This window comes from Bos indicus, chromosome 16, assembly GCF_029378745.1.
Source record: "Bos indicus isolate NIAB-ARS_2022 breed Sahiwal x Tharparkar chromosome 16, NIAB-ARS_B.indTharparkar_mat_pri_1.0, whole genome shotgun sequence".
Classification (NCBI taxonomy): domain Eukaryota; kingdom Metazoa; phylum Chordata; class Mammalia; order Artiodactyla; family Bovidae; genus Bos; species Bos indicus.
In genome coordinates, this window is record NC_091775.1 from 63,365,588 (window position 1) to 63,390,662 (window position 25,075).

The following is a 25,075-nucleotide window of genomic DNA, read 5'->3' on the forward strand; positions in this document are numbered from 1 at the left end:
GTTGGTCAGAAGCATAGGTAACAATCTGGGTGTCTGATTGGTGTCTGAAGTTGGGGAGTAGGGTACAGTCTTGTAGAACGAGACCCTTATCCTGTAGAATCTTAGGCTGTCTCTGGGTGGATAGTGTCAGAATTGGGTTGAATTGTAGGGGATCCCCACTCTATAGAATTGGGAAACAGGAACCTAAAACTCTGCCCTGACCTGGAGCTTAGCCTCCCTCTGGTGTCAGGGGAAAGGACCAGCCCCCTTGGAGGATACCCCGCCCTGTCACCGACCCTCACATCCCCTCTCTGTCTGTGATCACCTCCTTTGTGACTTCCCTTGCTACTTTTTCTCAGCTTAAGAACCTGAGGTCTCTCCCAACAAGGCTCGTCTCAGCCTGATCCTGGAGAAACCATATTTGCAGTCCCCCAATCCTGCTTTGAACTGTGGTGTTGGAGAAGACTCTTTAGAGTCCCTTGGACTGCAAGGAGATCAAACCAGTCCATGCTAAAGGAAATCAGTCCTGAGTGTTCATTGGAAGGACTAATGTTGAAGCTGAAACTCCAATACTTTGGCCACCTAATGTGAAGAGCTGACTCATTTGAAAAGACCCTGATGCTGGGAAAGATTGGAGGCGGGAGGAGAAGGGGACGACAGAGGATGAGATTGTTGGATGGCATCACCGACTCAATGGACATGAGTTTGGGTAAACTCTGGGAGTTGGTGATGGACAGGGAGGCCTGGAGTGCTGCAGTCCATGGGGTCACAAAGAGTCACGACTGAGAGACTGAACTGAACTGAACTGAATCCTGCTTATCTGGGCTTTTTAACATTCTCTCAATTTTTCATTGCCTTTAAAATCTTCAACCGTTTAAAAAACATAATGATGTAGTTTTTTTTTTTCTCTCATTAAAAAGGACATGATCATTGCAAAGCAACTGGGAACACCTGGGTATAAAGAAGAATATAAAAATCATTCATAATCCAATCACTCCAATCTAAACACTGCCAGCATTTTGATGTGTTTTTCCCTCTGGTCTTTTTGGAAACATTTTAGATACATACAAATGTGTTTTTAATTTCTTTTTTTTCTCCCTAAATTGAGCTCCTGCAGAATATAGCTTTCTATCTTGTTTCTTTCACTTTTCATTATATTGTGAGTAATATAATAATACCATTAAGTATTATTTGAGAATTAGATTTGTAATGGCTAATGGCTGAAGTTCAGGGAAAGACTTTGGGGCTTTTTATGCTGATGTTAAGATAGAGACTCATAGAAACTTAGTTCCTGTCTTCCTGCTTATTCTTCCTCCCTAAAGAGTTCTTGACCAAGAGAAGTGCAAATAAGGAGAGCAGCAGCCAACTGTGAAATAAGAAACTATTTCAATTGTATCTCAGCACAGCGAGCAGCAGCTCTTGGATGTTTCTGGGCTCATTGGTCTAAGTGAAGTTTCCTAACCCCATCCCTGGAATCTTAGATGATCTCAGTGGGCCTGTGGAGCTGACTTTGGCTTAACTTACTTACCTGGCTCTATGTGGCTTTGGGCAGATGACTTAACCTCTCTGGGTATTTCCTCATCTGTAAAAGGGCCAATAGCACCCCTTAGAGTTTTGTACAGTTTAAGTGGGGTGAACACATAACATGTTTGCTACAATACTTGGCAAATAATGGTCAATAAATGTTAGTTTTACCCTTTTCTTATCATGGGGTATTTATGTGCTTAAATTTTTTTTTTTCACTGTTGTAAATGAATCAGTTTATCAATATGCAGCAAATATTTACTGAGATCTTCCTAGGTGCCAAGGATTCTTCTAAATGTTGGGAAGGGCACGGGTAACCATGACTAGACAGAGGTCATCTCACGGAGTTTAAACTTTAGTGGAGGGAAAACACAAACAAGGTAAGTTCAGGTGGTAATAAGGGTTATAAATAAAATAAGATAATGTACTGAATTAAAGGGTGGCAACTTTGGGTAGGGTGGACAGGGAGGACCTTCCTGAATAGGTGACCTGAGTGACAGGGAAAGATGTGGAAAGGGCAAGTCAGAAGGCTCTGAAAAGGGAGTGAGCTTGGGAAGTTCAATCAAAATTCAGAAGCAGTGAGTGAGCAAAGAGGGCTTGAGGAGGGGTCCGGGAGGTAGACAGGGGCCACCTCATCATGGAGCGCTTTGGGGGACAGAGCAAGGAGTATCGACTTTATTGCACAGTGTGAGAGATCCCCCACTGGAGGGTTTCGTGAGGGGGAGAGACACACGTTCAGTGGTGTGAGCTGGACCTGGCCCATGTGGGCTTATGCCCATTCCTTCCAAACTAATTGTTTGGTGACATCAACGCATTTGGTGATTTAAATGGCCATGGTGAGAGGATTTACACCACGGAAATTTGGAGCAAATGCTGTGAATCAGGGCTTTCATCTTTCAGGGAGCCTGTTGTTAACAAGTACCAGTACACCACTGGAATGGATTGATGCAGGCTTTTAAAAACACTTCTTGAGCTTCTGTGTGGAGAATGAATTATATGCAGGTGATACTGCAATGAACATTCTTGAATACATCATTTTGACTGTAGTTCTGGGTATTTCCTTAGGAGAAATTACTAGAAGTGAAATTACTGCATAAAATTACCTAATTGCCCCATACGGAAGGTTTCACCAATTTATTCTTCCACCAGCATTGAGAGTCACGTTTTCTGTACCCTTACTTAGGCTGATCATTAGCAAGAAAAGAAGGGGGGAAAAGAGAAAAATTAAATTTGTTAGATAAAATATGGTGTCCTACTTGATAATTAATGATTGGATACTTATTGCCCATTTGTTCATCTTCTTTATTGAATTATTTATTCATGTTCTATTCTCCTTTAAAAAAATTGGCTGTTTGCATTTTTCTTATTGACTTGTCAGAACTCTATACATGAAAAGTTTTAATTTTCTGACATTATGTTACAAATATTTTTCCTTAGTTTATGTATTCCTTTAATTTTTTAATATATTGAAGTTTTACATTTCTGTGGAATAAGACATATTGTTTCTTCAGCCAGAGAAATATTCATTTATGTTTTAATTATATTTTAAAAATACATCTTTAATCCGTCTGGAATTTACTAAGTTCTTAGGTAATGTTCAATTTCATTTTATTGTAAATGGTTAACCAACTTTCCCAGTGATAGGTATTTTTGAAATATATTCCCCTATCATATTTTTATTTGGACTATTTTTAGAGCAGTTTAAGGTTCAGAACCAAATAAAGGGAAAGGTACAGAGCTTTCCCATACACACCCTGCTCCACGTCTGTATAGCCTCCCCAGTTATCAGTTATCATCAGTTCAGTTCAGTCTGTCATGTCTGACTCTTCATGACCCCATGGACTGCAGCACACCAGGCTTCCCTGCCCATCACCAACTCCCGGAGCTTACTCAAACTCATGTCCATCTAGTCAGTGATGCCATCCAACCATCTCATCTTCTGTCATCTCCTTCTCTTCCTGCCTTCAGTCTTTTCCAGCATCAGGGTCTTTTCCAATGAGTCAGTTCTTCTCATCAGGTGGCCAAAGTGTTGGAGCTTCAGCTTCAGCATCAGTCCTTCCAATGAATATTCGGGACTGATTTCCTTTAGGCTTGACTGATTTGATCTCCTTGCAGTTATCATCATCCCCCACCAAATTTGTTACACTTGATGAACGTAACTGACACATCACAGTCACCCCAAATCCATAGTTTACCGTAGCGTTCACTCTTCATGCTCTTGATATTGTACATTCTATTTGTTTGGACAAGTGTATAATGATGTATCCATCATTAATAATATCATGCAGAAAATTTTTCACTGCTCTAAAAATCCCCTGTGCTCTGCCTATTTATCCCTCCCTAGTCTCCATTCTAACATATTTTAATGGTTAATACTGTATCATATTGGGGCTTTCCTAGTGGATCAATGGTAAAGAACCCATCTGCCAATGCAGGAGACCCAAGTTTGATTCCTGAGTTGGGAAGATCCCCTGGAGAAAGAAAAGGCAATCCACTCCAGTATCCTTGCCTGGGAAATCCCACGGACAGAGGAGCTTGGTGGCTTCAGTTGCAAAAAACTTGGACACAACTCAACGACTAAATAACAACAACTGTATCATGTTATCAATACCAATGCACTGATTATTATCATTAATTTATGATATTTCCAGTTTTCCAGTAGTACAGATGACACTGTGATGAGCATCTTTCTTTTTTTTTTTTAATTTTTATTGGAGTATATTTACTTTACAATGTTGTGTTAGTTTCTGCTGTACAGCGAAGTGAATCAGTTATATGTATACATATATCCCCTCTTTTTTGGATTTTCTTCCCATTTAGGTCATCACAGAATACTGAGTAGATTTCCCTGTGCTATGCAGTAGGTTTTTGATAAATTTTTGATATTTCTTTGGTTAGGGTCTCCCATATGCTAACCTGGAAATAAAGAATTAATAAGCATCATTAGTTTATTTGGGAGTGATCCAGGAGCCATCAGTAGGAGAAGTGAGAAAGCGAAAGGGAGAAAGTCAATACAGGCTGTGTCATGGGCAGTTAAGGGCTCAATTCCAAGTGACCTTTGGGGGTCTGTCTTGAACTCATCTCCTAGTTGTTCCCACTGAGAGTGAAGAATCCTCAAGTTCTGCCCAAGATTGGTTAAGGATTGCTCCCAGAGGTGTTAACTCCTTGGAACTTCCAGCCAGCCTCATGTGTGACCTGGTACACTTTCTTACCCAGCAAAGATTCCAGGCAGAGAGTTGCCAGCCCAGCACTATTTATAGAGTAAATCTTTCTCCACTGATTTTTAATGTTACTTATATCATCATCTACAACCTCAGGTATAGTGTAGTCTGTTTCTGTCTCTGCTTAATTACATTGGTCTATTATTTCCTCACTATCATGTGGTTTTGATTTTTAGCTTTATAATATATTAGAATATCTGCTAAAGTAAATTCCCCTGTAGTATACTTTAGAATCACTTTGCCATAATATTAAACATTTACAATTTTGCTGGGAATTATGAAAATCTTCAGTTGATTCGGAAAGCCAGAACATTTATACTTTTTTCCATCATGGAACATGATGTTTTTTTCAAGGTTTCGCTTACATTTTGCAGTAAAATATAATTTCCTTCCTTTATACAGATTATGTTTCTACATATCTTGTTAAACTTTTTTGAAGATATAGTTTTTATTGCTATTATGAACAAGATACTTGTTTTCTAACACGTTATTGCTGGCATGCAGGCAAGCTATAATTTTTTGTGTACATTGACGTTAACCATTTATATTGGTGTCCCATTGAAATCTGGACTCCTATAATGTTCTGCCAGATCCGGCTGTCTGCCCCTCCAGCTTTATCTCTACACCTTCTCTGTTCTTTCTGTCCTCTGGGCCCTCTGGCTTTTTCTTACCTCCTCCAACATCCTGACCTTTTTGTCTCACCACACAGTCTGCTCCTTTTATCTAGAACTTCTCATTCTGTTCATTATGCAGCTGATTGCTTTTTATCCTTCAGATCTGAGCACATACATCCTCTCTTCCCAGAGGACTTTCCTGACCACTCTCTCAATCTGGAATTACTTGTTTGCAAGAACCCTGGCCATTTACTCATCAAGTTGTTTCCACTGATTAAGACAGTATCTGTCACATGGTTGTTCTTTAGTTGCTAAGTCGTGTCTGAATCTTTTGCAACCTTATGGACTGAGGCTGGCCAGGCTTCTCCATCCATGGGACTTCCCAGGCAAGAGTACTGGAATGGGTTACCATTTCCTTCTCCAGGGGAATCTTCTCCTCCCAGGGATCGAACCCACGTTTCCTGCATTGACAGGAGGATTCTTTACCGCTGAACCGTCAGCGAAGCCCCCTGTCACATTATAGGCTCTAGTATATATTATTGGAATGAGCCAGTGCATCTGGCTACCTTTCTGAGCTCTCAAATTAATATAATACAGTTGAAGAAGTTCTTTTACTTGGATTGTCCTGGATTGGTTTATTCTATTCAAATGATATTTCTGAGGTTGAGGTATCTTGAGTCCAAAGAGCTCAGTGGTTGATAACAATATATTATGAAATAAAATGCAGCTAAACATTTGTTACCCATTAAAACATCAACCACTAAGAACTCTCACTAATGCATGATTCAAATGGGACTGTCAGGACCTCCGTGAGCGCTTACCGACAGCGTCTCTGACTGGTTGTTCTCAAGTCCAGACTTCCCCATCACGTTGTGCCTGTGGAGCTCAGAAGACCACAGGCTTTCCTTCTCACCATATAGCTCATGTGTGTCCAACAGTTCAATATTCTCTTTTAAAAAAAAATTCTGCATTTGCTCTCAGTCCCATCTCTTCATCTTCCTGCACTTTCCATCTAACAGATCATTTCTACCAGTGTAAATACATGTTATGTAATCTCCCATTAAAAAAGAAAAAAAGTGTCTCTCTGGGATGTCGTGCCCCCCTTTATCTTTTGTCCTGTTTCTCTGCTCTCCTTTACAGTAAAACTGCTTGAAAGAGATGTCAATAGTTGTCTCCACTTTTTCATCTGTTATTCCCTCCTTGGCTGACTCTAATAGGCTTCTGTCTGCTAAAGCCACTCTTGTAAAGTGGTAGCCTTGTTACTGAGTCCCAGGGTTCCTTCTCTGCTTTTCTTTTACTTTGACTTCTCAAGAGTATTCGGTACCGCAGATGACTCTCACTATCGCAACATTTACTTCTCTTGGCTTTTGTGACAGCCTGCTCTTGTTTCCTGCCTTGCTCTGTGATTGTTCCTTATAGTGCCTGTTACTGGCTCTTCGTCTGTGCCGTGTGCCTAATGTAGGTGTGCCTCAGACCTGGGTGTTGACCCTTTTATCTTTGCTGTCTTTACTCACCCCCTAGGATCTCATCCATTCTTGCAGACTTCCAGAAATCTGTATGTGGATGACTTCCAGCCTTCATCTCTCCTCTGAGCTCCTGAGGCTTAATCCAGCTGCATCCTTTGCACCTTCTCTCAGGGGTCTAGTGGCGTCTTCAGTTTCACATACCCAAACCAGAACTTTCCACGTACCCTCTTTTCCACGTCTCTCCCTCCCCCATGTCTTCTCTGCTCCACAAGTGACGCCGCCATCTACGGTGTAAGGCCTGTGGTGGGAGTGACAGCTACTTCCCCGAGGGCACTGTTCCTAGGACTGGCCTCTCTCCCATCTGACCCTCCTCATTCTGTGGTACATGTCCCAGAACCCAGTGTCTTCAGGCAGTTCTCCTTCCTTTCCACTCCCACTTCCTGTTCCTTCTTGGGAATTTTGGTCTCGTAATGACCCTAGAAGCAGAGGACTGAAGGCTACCGTGCATAATGGTATTCTGTATTCTCCCAAGTTATATCCATGTAGGAGAAGGTTGGCTTCCTGGTTTTCTGGGTAGTAGAGCTCCTGCCTCCCTGTGATGTGAAGCGGGAATTACAGATGAGGGATGGTGCATTGATGGAAATTCTTTCAGGCTAGTAGGTTTTTTTCTGTTCCAATTCCATTATCAGGTTGTTTTTTTTTTTTAATGTTATTTGTTTTTGTACATTTTCCCCTTTATCATTATGGGTATTTTGGTGCAGAGTGGGAAAGTCTAAATCAAAGACTGTTAGTCAGATGGGGTTTTAAGTTAGAAATTCCCAGAGAAAGACAAATATAAATAATTATGAGAAACTTCTTTACGCCCAGCAGAATGACAAAATTCAGAAAAGTGGCTAATACCCATGTCGGCACTCATGAGGGGAGTGGGAACTTTCATGGACTGCTGGTGAAAGGATAGCTGGTACAATGATTCTGGGAGGTAATTTGGTAGATTCTCGTGAAATGACATGTGTATGACCTATGACCCAGAAGTCCCACTCAGATACATAGATCCTAGAGAAGTGCTTTGCATAGATCCAAAAGGCCATGTCCAAAGATTTCATTGTCATATTGCTTGTAGTATTATGGCATTAATGGCAACTTAGGGAAAAGATAAGTCAAGTGCAGTGGAAGCAGCTCTGGCTATGTAGTAGGGAAGCAAGAGCCTATATACTGCAACACAGATGAGGTTTTCAAACAGTATTGAGGGAGAAAATGAGAAACAATGAAATTCCTTACATAGGTATGTTTAAAAATCCCTCCCTCCTAAAATCTCATATTTTGTAAAGATAAATACTTAAGATTATACACTAAGTGTGTCTGAGAGATATTTATGCTGGAGGAGGGGTTTGAAGGTGGGAGTTAAGGATGAAGATGTAAAATCCCTGGTGCCTCCTCAGTCATTTCAGGGAGAGGGAAGGACAGCATGCATGAAATTAGAAAGTTCAGATTTAAAACATTTCTCCCGTGAATTTCAGAATGCTAGATTTACATTTCCTAAGTAGTCTTTTTGTTGTTGTTGATTTGTGTGTGTGTGTGTGTGAACCACCTTTAAAACCCAAGTCCATGACCAGCATGAGTGGGCCAGGCCTTTGTTGATGGGGGGTAGGGGTGGACTTTTGCCCTTTTCTGTCCCCAAATTGTTCTCATCTACAGATGATGTGAAACCACTATGCACAGTCAGTCCCTCTGTGTTTAGAGGGTGAGCCTAGTGGACTGGGTCTACACCCCACCTGGTGTCCCCAGCTCCTGGTGGGTCTACACCCCTCCTGGTGTCCCCAGCGCCCAGTGGGTCTACACCCCACCTGGTGTCCCCAGCTCCCAGTGGGTCTACACCCCTCCTGGTGTCCCCAGCGCCCAGTGGGTCTACACCCCACCTGGTGTCCCCAGCTCCCAGTGGGTCTACACCCCTCCTGGTGTCCCCAGCTCCCAGTGGGTCTACACCCTCGCCTGGTGCCCCCAGCGCCCAGTGGGTCTACGCTCTCACCTGGTGTCCCCACACCCCAGTGCAGTGATGGGTAAGGAGCGAGCTCTCAGCACTTGCCAGCTACTTTCAACTGTATCACTTCATTGGTGACTTTTCTGGTGTATATGCTTGCCTTGGCAGGAGGCTTATGCAGGTGTTTCTCCACCAAAACGGCAGGTCTCACCCACAGAGACAGCTTTGTCTGTCTCCCAAGAGAATAGCATGTCATCTGGTCATAGATATATATCCTCAAAATGATGGCCAAGTCCACCCCCACGAGGAGACAGCATCTTTTCTATTCAGAGAACACCCTTGTGGAGCTCTGTTCAAGTTCACCCAATCTCACAAATGCACGTTGAATGCCTACTAAGTGCAACGGGGTTGAAGATTTGGGGGCAGTTCCAATGAGATGACCAGAATGCTCTAGAATGAGTGGGAACTAGAGTGTGGTACATGGATTACAGTCCTTTATGCAGTAATAGAAATAATAGGGAATAATAAGGACTCACATTTATAGAATGCTTTATACCTTTCAAAAGTATTTTCCTGTCAATTATCTCAGCATGGTTTGGCGACCGTAGTCTCAGGCAGTCCTTGTGATCAGGTAGATATTTGCTTTGGAAAATGGTCTCCAGCACTGGGCTACATACCTTTTGGGGTTGCATGGGTGTGCGGGGGACAGAGGTGATTGTCATATGCTTCCACAGAAGGAGATGAAGGAGCCAAGACTGAAGACTTTCCTGTCCCTAGCCGTGAAACTAACTCCGCTCATCGATTCCCCAGGGGTGTCCTGAAATTCTTCAAAGGCGTTAATAGTCACTCACTTGAGTTTTTAAAACACACACGTATGCTGTATGGCATAATGCTTCTATTCAGGATGGATCAGAGGAGGTGGACTGGAAGTTGTATGTGGTCAAAGAAGCTGTCAATCAGCCTAAGAACAATGGGTACCTGAAACTCCCCCAAATTTGGGGGAGTGATTGGTCTGTGTTCACACCTGCGGGCTTGGCAGAGGCAAAAGGGGGTGGTGGTACTGAAAAAGTTGACATAACTTGTTGGATGACTGGGTGACTCCACACTCTGAACCCAAGATGTTCTGACTGGGGCCCCAGCTGGTAAGATGCCCAGGTCTTCCCAGAGCCTAGAAAAGCAGGCTTCCTAGCCCCCAGGGAGCATGTCAAGTCTGCGATGCAGAGTGGGTGGTGAGGGCTCAGTTTACCAATATTATTTTCAGTTGACAAAGTGAAATGATTCAGTGCTTCTAGCATTTATTTATTGATCCCAGGCAAGTATTAAGAACAACACTTGGGTGGCTGCCTGGTTTAACACAATGGCATTGGTCAATCTTTTCATTCCCTACCCAAGTTGGCAGTGCTAGGCTTGCTCTATTGTAGCATCTGGTTAATACAGACACATGGATCACCCTGTGTTCTCGGAACTTCAAGTGCGTCATATTAGCTGGGGAGGAACTCATTGACGACACGGCCTCAGAGGAATGTGTTGAGGGCCGCCTCTGCTTCCTTCCCCTGCCTTGCTGGTTTGCCGGGGAAGTGAGATTTGTGGGCAGCTGCAACTGAGTGTGTTTGGGCTGGAGGCAAACTATTGTGTGTTCTTAGCTTGATTCTACGCAGTACAGTAGGAAAGGGGCCAGAGAGCATAGCTGGCAGCAGGGGCGCCTCCATTTGGGGAACATGAGGCAACTGGGAGAAGTGATGGAAGAAGGAGGATGGGGGAGTTAGGGAAGCCCTTATGCCCCACGTCTGGCAGCTTGGACACTGAAGTGGCCACAACTATGCCTCACAGGTTATGTAGTCGGTGCACTCACAGCATTTTAAAGCCCGCATGGACCTTGGACTCTGGCAGGTGCTGTAATTGGCTGTAAGAATAGCAGCTCAGCTTTCTACTTGACTGGGGGATGTGGGAGTGGGGATTAGGTTGTGAAGGGCAGAGGCCTGTGTTACTCCGCATTTTGTTCTGGTATCTTCTCTCCCCAGTAGTCTGTCTTCTCACATCCTCTGTTGTGAGCAGGCTGGCTGCCCATCACCCAGATGGCAGGGCCCCCAGAGGCCTCTTGCAGCTTCTGAATGTCCTGTTTCTTGAAGATCCTAGCAAGAGTTTGAAGACATGATTATGTCCTAGTTCTCAGTCTTCAGATAGACTCAAACCCCTTCATTCTCGGTCCTTCAGCATGCTTCTATTCTCTTGCCTTCTTCCATTCCCAGCCTGTGCTGAATGGGGGGTGGATCCTGGGTTCAGTTAATACGGTTTCCCGCCACATGAGAGCAAGTGTCTCAGCACTGCTGTGCCCAGCTGTCCCATCCACCGGCCACTCCCTCTGCAGAACAGCTGTTTCTACAGACCTGCTCTGTCCCGGGAGCACCCTCTTCAGCCTGTCCTGCCTGGTTCAGGGTGACCTTTCTTCTTTCCCTCAGCCCAGAGTGGGCAAAGCAGGATACTTATAAACCAAGGAGGAGAAAAACACGGAAGAGCCCACCACGTGCAAAAGGGCCACATGCCAAGGGGCAGCCTAACGTGATGGGAAACACAGCAGACTTGCGTTTGAGTGTTGCGTCTGGCTTAGCAAACTGTTTTAGTCTACATGAATCATTTTGCTTTCTAAGATCTAACGGACTTCCCTGGTGGTCCAATGGTAAAGAATCTACCTGCCAATGCAGGGGACGTGGGTTCGATGCCTGGTCCAGAAACTCAGATCCCACATGTCTTGGGGCGACTAAGCCCGTGTGCTGCAACTCCTGAAGCTGGCGTACCCTCATGCTCAACGACAAGAGAAGCCACTGCAGCGAGAAGCCTGCGCATTGCAGATAGAGAGTAGCCCCCACCTGCCCCAGTAGAGAAATCCAGCACAAAGCAACAAAGACCCAGTGCAGCCAAAGATAAATAAGTGAAAGTGAAAGTTGTTCAGGCATCTGACTCTTTACAACCCCAGGGACTATACAGTCCATGGAATTCTCCAGGCCAGAATACTGGCGTGGGTAGCCTTTCCCTTCTCCAGGGGGATCTTCCCAACCCAGGGATTGAACCTAGGTCTCCCATATTGCAGGCAGATTCTTTACCTTCTGAGCCACAGGGGAAGCCCCAAAGATAAATAACTTTTTAAACAAAAGACAGCTTCTTTTGCTGCAAAACATCTCTACTTTCTCTTTCTCACAGAACTAATACGTAAAGTGTGCAAAAGCTCTTGGTGAAAAATTAAATTCTAGACGAAAGACCGGACAGGCCTGGACTGGCTCAGGCTTCTCAACTGTTCCATCATCACTATCATCTTGGTGTTTGTCCCCATGGTCCTTGACCTCACACTTCAAAGTTTGTCTCCTCCCTGGATTTTCCCAGTTGATGGGAAAATGTGCTTCTCTTGTTTCTTCATAGTCGTGGAAGACGACTATGAAAATGGCTTTGACACATTTTGAATCCTGCTGCTTTGATCTACAGTCCACTGCCGAGAAAAAGTAAGTACAAGGGGTGTTGCAGTTTCAAAAGGAAGCAGACAGCCTGTTGTAGGCAGGACCACTGCTCTTATCATCTCTCTACAAGCTCATGAAGACAGCAGCTTCTGAGACGGGGTGTCCTGTCACCACTGTGCCAGCAAGATTCTTCCTCCTTCAGTGGATGTGAGAAAACTGAGGTTTTGTGAGCAGACAGAGCTCGCTGCAGCGGTAAGTGGTGAAGCCAGGATTCGATCTCAGGTCTGTCAAACACCAGGATCTACCTTCTTCCCATTGCAGCACTGTGCGCTTGACTATATGCGTGATCTCAACATGGCAGCTCTCACGCTGCACTAAGCAGGACTTAGCACTTGGATGAATTTGCAGAATAAAGCTGGCTTCACAGCACATTGGTGGGAGAGGGAACGTTGACTGAAGATTTTGTGGGGCCGGATGAGGAAGATGTTTTACACTGCACACAGCTTCGGAAGACTTTCTTGAATTCCTCAAATTCTTTTTAGCATCTCTGTTCTCCTTGATGCCTTTCCCTCAGCTCCATTGCAGGGCTGGCTCATCTGTCTTCTCTCACTCTTTTTCCTTTGGCCCCTGGGTACCCGCTCCATTGTTCCAAGTAGCTTGGTGCCCACCGAGCAGCATGCACAGGGCAGCCAAGCAGAATCTCTGCAGAGTTGGGCTGACTCGCTTTGATCACAGTCCAGAGAGTGTTTGCAGTAATTTCCTGCCATGTCCCCAAGTGGCTTGTCAGAGTATTCAACGAACAGAGCTGGTGTCTTCCAAGGGTAGGGTAGGACTACGCTTTTAAAATTAGCATTTTGCTCTCTATTTTTTTCATATGGGAGAGCATGAAGGAGAGCAAGTTAAAAGAGAAGGCTTGGATCTCCCTTGTGGTCCAGTGATAAAGAATCTGTCTGCTAATCATGCAGGGGACATGGGTTCACTCTCTAGTTGGGGAATTAAGATCCCACAAGCCGTGGGGCAGCTAAGCCTGTGCATTGCAGCTGCTGAGCCTTTGCTCTAAAGCCCTTGAGCTGCAACTCTTGGAGCCCAGGTGCCTAGAGCCTGTGTTCTGCAACAAGAGAAGCCACCACAATGAGAAGCCCACATACTGCCACGAAGAGTAGCCTTACTCTTCTAGTAGAGTAGTTCAGGTTGCTCTGCGACTAGAGAAAGCCTGCTTGCAGCAATGAAGACCCAGTGAAGCCAAAAATAAATAAGAACGTAATTAGAGAGGGATGGCCAGTGGGGAAAGAGAGGAGGAGGTTGCAGTGAGACAGTGAAAGGTGGAATTATAGGGCTTGGGGATTGCCTGCAGAGACAGGGAAGGAAAAGGGAAAGACTAACTTAGGATCTTGGCTATAGCAACAGGGCAGAATGAGATGGAGACATCTGGAAGAGAAACAGATTTGAGATGGGTTGGGGGAGAAGAGTTTAGGGAAGGTAATATATTTCCTGAACATAGGGCTGCCTTGCTATCTTCTTGAGGCACCGTCTCCTAGGGCCCCACCTGTTTGGCCCTAGCACATGTGGTCCTGGCTTTAGCCTTGGGTCATCTTCTGGAGTGCTCAGCTCTGGTGGGAGAGATGGAAGGAGTGGGCCCCAGAGCCTGGAAGGCAGTTCCCCAGTTCACCACCTTGAAGTCCACTCTGCTTGGTTCTGCTGGAATTGCTCCCACCTTTAAGACTTACCTGGTGGCTTAGACAGTGAAGAACCTGCCTGCAATGCTTGAGACCCAGGTTTGATCCCTAGGGTGGAAGATCCCCTGGAGATGGGAATGGCTACCCACTCCAGTACTCTTGCCTGGAGAATTCTATGGACAGAGGAGCCTGGTGGGCTACAGTCCATGAGGTCGCAAAGAGTCAGACACGACTGAGCCACTTTCACTTTCTAGGGTCTCCTCTTTCATTTTTTCCTGCCATTGTTCCTCTGTCCTCTCTCTGTAAATTTGTACCCATGGCCTTTGATCTTTTAGAATTTTCTCACCCCTCTGGTTCACTGATGACAGCTTGTTTTCCAGTCCTAGTTATATAGATATATTCTTAAACAAAACAAAATGGAAAGGAAAGGAGACATGTACTTAGATTGCTCTCTTGATCAGTTCTCCTATAATTATATGTTTTGTGTCCTATTCCCCTTCGGACTTTGAATTCCTTGAGAGCAGAAAAACTGGCTTATTCATCTCTTTGTTCTCAGTGCTAACCAAGTCTTCTTTTACATGCCCTGGGGAACTTCATGTTTGAGGAATTGTATGTTTACTTCTTTTGTAAACTTAAAAATACAGCACATCATCTTCCAGCTCAATATTTTTTTCCTTGCCTCTTCTGTGTTTAGCATGGATTTAATCAAATGCAAGGAAAATATGAACACAGCAGAAGACCTGAAGCCTTGAAGCTATTTCCCCTGCTCCAGACTCTAGACTTCAGGGCTAGAGAGGATGAAGGATGCATGGTGGGGATAAAGGGTGGATGGAGAAGATGAAGGATGGCAGCAGGGATGAAGGATGGGTGGAGGGCATGAGGCGTGGGAGTGGTTCTCTGGGCTGGAGCAAGTGCCTAGTGTGGCTGGCTGAGTGGTTGATGAGCTTTTTCCAGCCCACCCACATGTATGCATTGCCTACTTGCCCTGTGCTTGGCATACACCAGGGGTGTGACGTGTAACAGCTGATGCACCACACAGGAGCCATGCCCTCAAGAAGCAGAGGGACATAAGCCTAAGACACAGTCAGTAGTTGGAGAACATTCCAAGTTAGAGAGTTAAAAATTGCAGCATTTGACAAATCTGGTCCCAGACTTACCTCACTTGCTAAATTGGTGGTTCATGCTGCCAGGATCATTCAGCTTCCAAAAAGCCAGCCATCATAATGGGGAAAGCATCTTTGCATCTTTGTATGTGACTCCTGAGTTGGTTCAAAGAAAATCAGCAGCAGCCCTACTCTGGGGAGCTGATTGCTCTCTGAGCCTGACACACTCAACATTCATAGAAGAGGAGGAGCATTAAGGATGCAGCTGAGTCTTCTTCCTGCAATGATGGTCACTAAGTCATCTTGGAGCCCACCCAGCAGTTGGTTCTCAAGGTAAAATAGCATCATTTTTCTGGACTGGCTCCTTATCTTGCTTACTAACAGGGCTGAGCTCAGAGTCTGGGGCAACCTTATTTACCTTGTTAGACTGGTGTTCTTTGGAGAGACTTCCAGACTAGAAGAGGGATGTGACTAGGGCTGCTGGCCTGTGAGCCTGTCTGGGGTCTCTCAGCATCTGTGAGTTCACCACACAGGTGCTAACCTGGCCACAGCTTAGATTTTGCCTCTGCCTATAATAGAGGATGAAATGAATCTCAGCCAAAGGGCGCAGGCGTGCATGGTGCCAAGTGTTGCATCCTGAGCACCTCAGAATATGGTGGGCCTAATGGACTATTAGGCTATCACAGATGCTCTTATTAATACAGCAGACCGCTGTTTCATTACAGGGGCTGTGGCTCCCCAGCACCCATTGCTTGGAGTTACAGGTATCAGCTTCTTCTTGTTCCTGGCATTTGGTGGCTAATGCACTTTGTGAAGATTCAGAGGCATTTAATAAGATGATTGAATGCCATGCTGAATTAATGTTTACAGCCTCTTGGCTTGGCCTGTCTAACTCTTGAAGTACTTGGGGCTGAAAACTGAGAATCTGTCTTGATCCCACACTCTCTCTGCTTACCCCATCGTTCTTCTACAGTATGTGCCCTCGGAGACTCTTGCCCCCTGCCATGTGATTGCAGAGTGGATTCTAACTGATGGGAGAGATATGAAATGTACTGTTTGTGTCACTGATGGGCTTGCGGCTCCTCCTTGAACCTTGTGTTATTTCCAGATACCATGTTTGGCATAAATGGCATCTGGTTTGCTTTTTCTCTCCAAACACACCATTCTTAACAGTGTTCTTTCTTTCTTTCAACAGTGTTCTTTAGATCCGTACTTGTTCGAGTTTTTCTTACTCCCAGAAGAATCTGGGCCATTGAGTTTTAGGCTCATGATGTCATCCTGTGTCATGATGTCATCCTGTGTCGTAGGGTGATCTGGTTAGATTCTACTCCCAAGGCACTTAAGTTCTTCCCAAAAGTTATGCCTCATTTTACCAGCAGACACCAGGCAGAAAAGGCCTGGTAGAGCACTCAGGGTTCAAATATCCCGAATATCCAACCTTCTCTTAGGAGTCATTAACTGAGTAAAAGAATGTTTGATTGCTATTCCAGTTTAGAGTTTTTTTCCTATCAAAATAGAACTCTATTAAAAAGCTAAATCTGTATATACCTAGTGTAGTGTATTAGTCTTTTTACTGATGCCATAACAAATTACCATGAATTTAGCAGCTTAAAAACCCCTCAGATTTATTACCTTCCAGTTCTCTGTGGACAGAGCTAGTGTTGGTCTATCCAGGCTAAAATCAGGGTGTCAGCAGAATGTTGCCTTCTGGAGTTTCTAGAGAAGTGTGTTTCCTGCTCATTCTGGTTGTTGGCAAGAGTCTTTTCTTAGCAGTTACAGGATCTCAGACTCCAGTCTCTTGCTATCTGTAACCTGAGTGCTGTCTCCTTCTTGAGGCTGCTGCCTTTTCTGGTTTGTGACCTTCTTCCTCCATCTTCCAAGCCAGTGGGCTGAATCTTTCTCATATCACATCTCTCTGATCCATGTTTTTTCTTTTTTCCTTCCTCTGCTGCTTTCAAGAGATTGTGTAATTAAATTAAATGAGACCATGATAATCTAGGTTAATCTCTCCATTTTAGGGTCAACTGATAGCAACCTTAATTCCATCTGCAGCCTTCATTCTCTTACATGTTCTGGGGATTAGGATGTGGACATCTTTGGGGGGCGGGTATTTTTCTGCTTGCATGCTAAGTCACTTCAGTTGTGTTTGACTCTTTGTAACCCTATGGTCCAGAGCCTGCCAGGGTCCTCTGCCCATGGGATTCTTCAGGCGAGAATACTGGAGTGGGTTGCCATGCCCTCCTCCAGGGGATCTTCCCTACCCAGGATCAAACCCGCATCTCTTACATCTCCTGCATTGGCAGGTGGGTTCTTTACCACTAGCACCACGTGAGAAGCCCACTATTCTGCTTACCCCATATGTAGTTTCTTCACAAAGCCCATTATGCCTACAGTTCTAGAGACTGCAGCCAGGAGGAGGGGAACTAACATCTATTGAGCACCTACAGTATGCCAAGCACCATGCTTGACATGCACATGCATTCTGTGCATTAATTAGGTAAGGACCATGCACCCCACTCCAGTACTCTTGCCTGGAAAATCCCATGGACAGAGGAGCCTGGTAGGCTGCAGTCCGTGGGGTCGCTAGAGTAGGACACGACAGAGCGACTTCACTTTCACTTTTCACTTTCGTGCATTGGAGAAGGAAATGGCATCCCACTCCAGTGTTCTTGCCTGGAGAATCCCAGGGACGGGGGAGCCTGGTGGGCTGCCGTCCATGGGGTCGCACAGAGTCGGACACGACTGAAGTGACTTAGCAGCAGCAGCAGCATCCTCATTTGGGGCTTCCCAGGTGGTGCTAGTGGTAAAGAACCCACCTGCCAATGAGGAGACATAAGAGACATGGGTTCAATCCCTGGGTTGGAAAGATCCCCTGGAGAAGGGAATGGCAACCCATTCCAGTATTCTTTCCTGGAAAATTCTTTGGACAGAGGAGCCTGGCAGGCTACAGTCCATGGGGTTGCAAAGAGTTGCACATGACTGAAGCGACTTAGCATGCACACATCCTCATTTGGGGATGAGTTAACTGAGTTTTGGGGGAATTATGCAACTTGCCCAAGATCTAAAATCTAGTAAATGACAGAGCTAGGATTTGAGCCCTAAAAGGTAAAACTCCAAAGTCTGAATACTGTCTTTCTATCATTCCATACTGTTCTTTTCCTGGGATCTCAACCAAGAGCTTTAGAATTAGGCTTGTTTAAATATAAATGTTTCCTCTAGATCCATTAAAATCTGTTGAGGTCTGAGCTTGAGGTAGAGTGTAGATTACTCATTCTCTCTGACTCCTGTCTCTGATAAGCAGCGGGAACCAATTTTATATCACTTGGGCCTGGGACAAGAAAGACGACTGAGGAAGTGAGGAACCTCCCTCTCAGAGCCTTTGGTTGGGCCAAGCTCAAAATCTTTAAAGGGTGGCTTAAAGTGGAACCAGGAATTTTGTTCCTGTAGTGTCCTACCCTGAGGGTTGGGAAGCTGGTTGAAGTCCTTCCTCTGTTCTGCTCATCTCAGATGCCTGGGGCCCTGCAGCAGGCTGGCCCCTGCTCTGAGTGGCTGTGAGTGGCTGTGCCCCCTGCATCAGAACTAGAGGAGCTCTGTAGGAATTGCAGGGACAAAGACACAGGGTGGGGCAGGAGAGCATGCCAGGTTTGGTGTGAAACCCCAGGTAGTGTGATCATTAATTTCCTGTGGATGCAGCTGCTTTGGATCTGGGTTGACTGTTGATGCAGTGGCCTTTGGAAGCTCACAGTTCAAGCCAGAGACACTTGGTTTGTGCCTCAATTAGAAAGATTCCCAGAGACACGCAGTCCCATTCCTGAGATGCCTGCCAGAGTAACGACTTGGGAAGGCTGAAGCTATTTTCAGTCTCATATACACACACATATGTACACTCACGTACACACTTTAAATAATGTGATCAGCTTATGTCCTGCTTCAGTATTCTGTCTTTTTCTTCCAATTTTGGTACTTCTCTGACAGACTGGCAGGGCACCATGATTCTGTCTTTGCACGTTGATTAAAGCAACTCTGACAGATAAGGATTGCAAGTTGCTAACTTGCTTCTGAGTTCTGACTGATGAGGAATTTCTAATGTCTATCCTAATGTCTTCTCCCTCTTAGCTTCTGCACTGAGAGTCTGAAGCATTGTGACGAAGTAGTGTTGGCATCTTTCTGTTTGCACCACCCAGGAGGGTGGGAGGAGCCTGGGAGGAGGAGACACCTGGGCCTCTTTCTGTTGATGACCAACTCCTTCCCACAGACCACCTGTATATGAAGGTGCTGGGCTGTGGGCTCCTTTGCTTCATTCTAGAAAATACTGGTTGAACATCTACTTTGGATATTCAAAGACAAACAGTGACACACCTCTCCCTCAGTTAAAAAGGCAAATACAATAGAGTGTTATAAATCTGTAACACTATAGAGACAGAGAAGACACTATATGAGACAGAGAAGTATAGGGTGTTATGGAGATGCATAGGAAAGTGCCCAGCCCAATCTTGGCAGTGGATGGGCAGGACACGCTCCCCTAAGGAATCGACATACAAGCGAGACCTAAAAGCAAGCCAGAACTCCTTTCTTCAGGGTCAGAGGAGTGTGCGTGTGTGTGTGTGTGTGTGTGTGTATGTATGTGTGTGTGTGTGTGTGTGTGTGTGTGTGTGTGTGTAGGTAGGAGGTTCAAGAAGAAGTGAAGAAGAGTTCTAGGCAGAATAATGTCACAGGCAAAGGTCCAGAGGCCAGAGAGAATTAGGCAAATGAGAGAATTGGAAGCTGAGATGTTGAGTGGGATTCAGAGGTGGATTATGGATGGAAAGTGGAGAGAGATTAGATTAGGGGAACTGAAAAACTATGACGATCTGTAGACCAAGTAAAGAAATTTGTGTTTTAACCTCAGGGAGATGGAGAGCTGCTGCCCTGTTAAGGAAGAGTAGTTTCAAACAAATTTGGCTTTAAAGAAGACGATTTTGGCTGCAGTGTGGAGAGTTGCTTGGAGGAACCGGCATCAGAATCAAGGAGACTCATTACAGTAGTTTTAAGTGAAGAAAGCAGTAGTCTGACTTAAATGTTGGGATGGAGGAAGTGGATGAATTTGAGAAATATTTAGGAATTGCAAAGGCTAGGACTTGGTCTCGATGATTGATTAAGTTGGGTTCAGGGAGAGGAAGTGGTGACAAGAATTTAACCAGATTTCTGTCTCAACCGGACGGACAGTACAGCCGTTCACTACTAGGTGGACTGGAAAGGCAGAGCAAATGTGCGCATCTGGGGTGGAGATGAGTGCAGCACGGACATGTTGAATGTGAGGGGCTGTAGGATGGCCAAGATGGAGTTTCAGTCGGTGTTGACTCACCAGGCCTGGTTGGTTATTGAAATATGAAATATTTCTGTGCTGCCAATAAAGAGCCACCACCCCGAGCAGCCCCTCATCCCTGTTCTCCTTCCACAACCTTGCTCACCAGTCACTTGGACCTTCTATCTATTTCTATTGATAGATTTCTATCGATCCACAGACCAATAATGTGAATCATGTGCAGCATGGCAGAAGGTCTCCTCTTCTGACTGGTTAGTGCTCTCGCTAGGGCTGTTCAATATTTTGCATATCTCTCCTTGGAGATGGCTAATGTCTTTCAGGCAGTTGATTGTAAAAGATCAACTTTTTGAGGAAAGAGAGGTCATGGCCAGGAGTACAGTTGACCCCTTCATGTCTGTGGGTTTTGCATTCTTGGATTCAACCAACTGCAGATTGAAAATATTAAAAAGAATTTTTTCCAGAACATTCCAAAAAGCAAAATTTGACTTTGCCTTGCTGGCAGCTATTACATGACATTTACATTGTATTTACAAGTATTTACATAGCATTTACATGGTATTAGGTATTATAAGTAGTCTAGAAATGAGTTAAAGTATACAGGTAGATGTGTGTAAGTTATTTGCAAATACTCTGCCATTTGATATAAGGGACTTGAGCATCCATGGCTTTTGGTAGCCATAGTAGGTTCCTGGAGGTCCTGGAACCTATGCCTCTCATATTCCAAGGGATGACTACTCATTTGAGATCATCAATCTTAAGGTTGAAGCCTTGAAATGGATAAGAGTCTTTAATAAGAGTACGGAGTAAGAAGAGGGACATCCTAGAGCTAAGGAATTTGGACTTGACCCTACAGGAAGTGAGGAACCAATAAAGTTTTTTAAGTAGAGGCATGATCCAACTAGTGTAACCCCCAGGGCAAAGACGAGAGCCACAGTCTGACAAGGACTTCTCTGGCAAACTCATCAAGGAGCTTATGCTCACACTGGGGTAGGGAAGATCAAGACTTCCCCTTTAAAGGGAAGAGGCTCACCATGTGTGATGATGAAGTAGCAAGTGAGCAGCCCCGTCCCACAGTGGGTAGTTCTGTCTTACAACAGATCCTGGAGCCCCTAGTGTGAAGGCCCCTCCTCCACCTGATGCTTAAGGTTGGCTGAGTGCTTAGGCAGTCCATTTGCCTTTGTTGAAATCCTCAATAGTAGAGACAGTGCTTCAGAAATAAATGATTTCTAAATTCCCTTTCAAAGCCTAGATTCTTGAATAAGTGGAAAGGGTTCTTCATACGAATAAGAACCTTTGTACTTTGCAGTTTACAAAACCCTTTGAGTTATGTTGTTAACTGAGCCGATGAGGGTTGTGAAAGAACTCACAGAAGTATTAACAAGGGAAGAAAAAAGTTTTTATTCACTTTCCAAGAGAGGAAAGGGAACAGAGGCCTAGAGTGGCTGAGGGCTGAGGTCTGAAACTTGTTATTGAGTTTAAAGGACAAGGTACAAGAGAAAGGGGGGTGAGTTCATATTTATTCTGGTCCTCAGTTGAAACTGGGCTGGCTGTGCTTCTCTAGGATGTAGTTTTCCTGAGAATCTGTGACTTCCTGCCTTCAGTAATCTTCCAGTTCTTGAGGTTTCAAAGAGACTTGATAGTGGCCCTTGACAGTTGCTATTCTATTTGGAATGGTGTTAGATGGGTTTGCGTATATTACCTCATTTTATCATTTCATCAGGTAATTTAGAGGATCTTGCAGAGATCAGGAACTGAGAGTCAGAGACATTTGAGGTTAATAAATTATGGAGCCAACCTTAAATCTGGGTGTTTAGATCCAAGGGCTGGTTCTTTCACACTTCTCCAGTGGTTTGCAAACTGTGTTCCTTGGGGCCCTGCAGGGACTGTGTTGGGTTGCACGTGTTGGGAAGCACCCAGGAAGCAGTGCTCAATTCCCAGACTATCTCAGCCAGGCTGTCAGGCAGTTGTCAACCTTTGAGATCAGCCTTCTTTGGAAGCTTTCCCCCAGGGAAGCATTTCCCAGTGGGGAGAACCTTCAAGACTTCTCAAGGCCGGTCTATCAGTCATCCTCCAAGTTGGTGGTGTGTGTGTGTGTATGCCAAGTCGTTTCAGTCTTGTCCGACTCTTTGTGAGCCTATGGACTGTAGCCCACCAGGCTTCTCTGTCCATGAGACTCTCCAGGCAAGAATACTGGAGTGGGTTGCCAGGCCCTCCTCCAGGGGATCTTCCCAATCCAGGGATTGAACATGCGTCTCTTAGGCAGGTTCTTTAGCACTAGCACCATCTGGGAAGCCCAAGGTTGGTGATGGTCCTTTTTCCCCCAAACGAGACGTAGCACGCCTCTGGCTCTGTTCTGACCTTAGGCCTTCAGCCTTTGCTCCGGTCTGTCCCCTCAGGACCTACCCTCCTATCCTCTGTAGCTCCAGCTCTTCTTATCAGGATGTCTGTTTGCTTTCTGTCCCTCCACCCCCTCCTAGAGATTCCTGGCACTCCAGACACTGGAGGAGTGAATATAAAAATGTACCAGCTTGGATTCTTTCCCGGACATGCATTGTTCCTGACTCTGTGACCATTGGCAGGGCAGTTTTAGTGTCTTCAAATCTTGCTGGGCTTTTGTTTGGACACTTAGTGCCAGTGTTTTCCTAAAACCACTGCATCTCACGCGTTTCAATTTACCAACTCCTTTGTCCTTGGAAACTGTACCTGCATTCGGACCATCCTTTTCTGTTGACTTTTTTTTTTTTTTTTAATAAAGGCTGCAGTTTGTCTTGACGCACCAGTAGGTATGAGTTAAGAGACTGAAGAGAAAAGACCCAGAGGCAAAGACAAATCATTTTGCTTCCTGATTATACAGCGAGAGTAAGAATTAATATTTCTGTGATTTCCATTTCTGAGAACTGCCTTAGAATTTAGTGGCAACTTTCTGACTCATAATTTGTGAAACAAAGGCCTAAGCCTTTTTCTTCTGCTCAAATACTTATTGACCACCTGTCATATGGATGTAAAGCTTAGTGCTAGATTCTGTGGTGGATACAAAGATTTTAAGAAATGATTTCTGCCTTCAAGGGAGTTATTGGTCCTAGCATGGACTTAAATAATACAAGAAAGAGGCAGGGAGGGAGGGATGAAATAAATACTGAGGGTGATCTGAAAAATGGAAGTAATCACATGATTTCAAGATTCCAAGGGAGAACATTGATGTTCTGACGGGTGACCCACTGTGTCCCATTCCAGAAGCATGGGGGTTGATGGCAGAGTTCTGCTGGGTCCAAGGGCAGGGAAGTCCAGCAAAAGAGCAGTGACCTTGATAAATCAACTCCCAAGTGGTGTGGTCGATGGTGGGGAGTTCTGGACTCAAGTGAAATGCTTGTGCAGAGAAAAACTCAAAATATTTCAGCTCTGCGTTTTTGAAGAATTGGTCATGAGTAGCTCTTGACTTTTTAGCCATAGACCAGACTGGAATTGTTGGAGACATGACCCTGGAATAGCTTGTCCCCCAGATCTCCCTCTGAGAGAGCACAGGCTCTGGAGTCAGAGGCCCAGGTTCAAGTCCCTGCCCCCTTTTCCTACTCTGCTGTGTTGGTTGCTTAATTTGTCTTGGCTTCAGTTCCCTTATGGTACAAAGGAGAAAGAAAGAATGCCTGCCCTGCTGGCTTGTTGGGAAGATGGGGGACAGTACAGGGAAAGTGCTTGGTATATAGCAGGCCCTCAAATTAATAGTAGTGGGTTGGCCAGAAAGTTCATTCAGGTTTGTCCGTAAGATGGTACAGAGATCACTGTGATCCAATGGTTTCAGAGTGGTATGGAGGCCACAGAGTGTGGTGGCCTACACGGGTGTCACACCTCCTCTCATCAGTGTCTCACCTATGCATGATGGAAGGAGGGTCTAGTGATCAGGCTCCTCCTCTGAGCCTCTAAACCTTCTTTCTGTGTTAGTCCTGTTTATATGCTGATAAAGCGGGAGTGCAAAAATCACATTCAGAGTTGGAGAGGATTTTTCGATACAACTTAAAATAAGGGTATTGAACAGGAGAGGCAGCTGAGGCCTGGAAGAGGTGAAATGACACCCACAAAGGCAAAGTTGAGAAGGTAGCCCTTGCCTCTGATAGAGTGCTCCTCCTCTATGCTGCTGCTGCTGCTAAGTCGCTTCAGTCATGTCCGACTCTGTGTGACCCCATAGACGGCAGCCCACCAGGCTCCCCCGTCCCTGGGATTCTCCAGGCAAGAACACTGGAGTGGGTTGCCATTTCCTTCTCCAATGCATGAAAGTGAAAAGTGAAAGTGAAGTCGCTCAGTCGTGTCCGACACTTAGTGACCCCATGGACTGCAGCCTACCAGGCTCCTCTGTCCATGGGATTTTCCAGGCAAGAGTACTGGAGTGGGTTGCCATTGCCTTCTCCGCCTCTTCTATATAGCTGCTTTAAAAACTGGTGGCAGCTCGGAGGCCTGGGAGGTTAGTTCATGCGTCATGAACTAATGATCCCTTTGGCTGGACCACCCACACGTGTCAGATTTATCATCGACAAATGCCGTTTTAGTCAGCATCATTCAAAGACTTGTACCATAAAGGTAGCATCAAGTGGGTGTGGAAAAGTGCTGGCTTTCCCTCTGTTTTTCCTGCTTAGCTTCCTCTTTATTTTTGGTTTCTGAAGTGTTTCCCGCTCTGACCTGACATTTACTCTCTCGATATTTGCAGTAAGTCCCCAACATATCAACAAGTTCCCTTCTTAGAGCATGTTTGTATGTCCAATTTGTAAGCT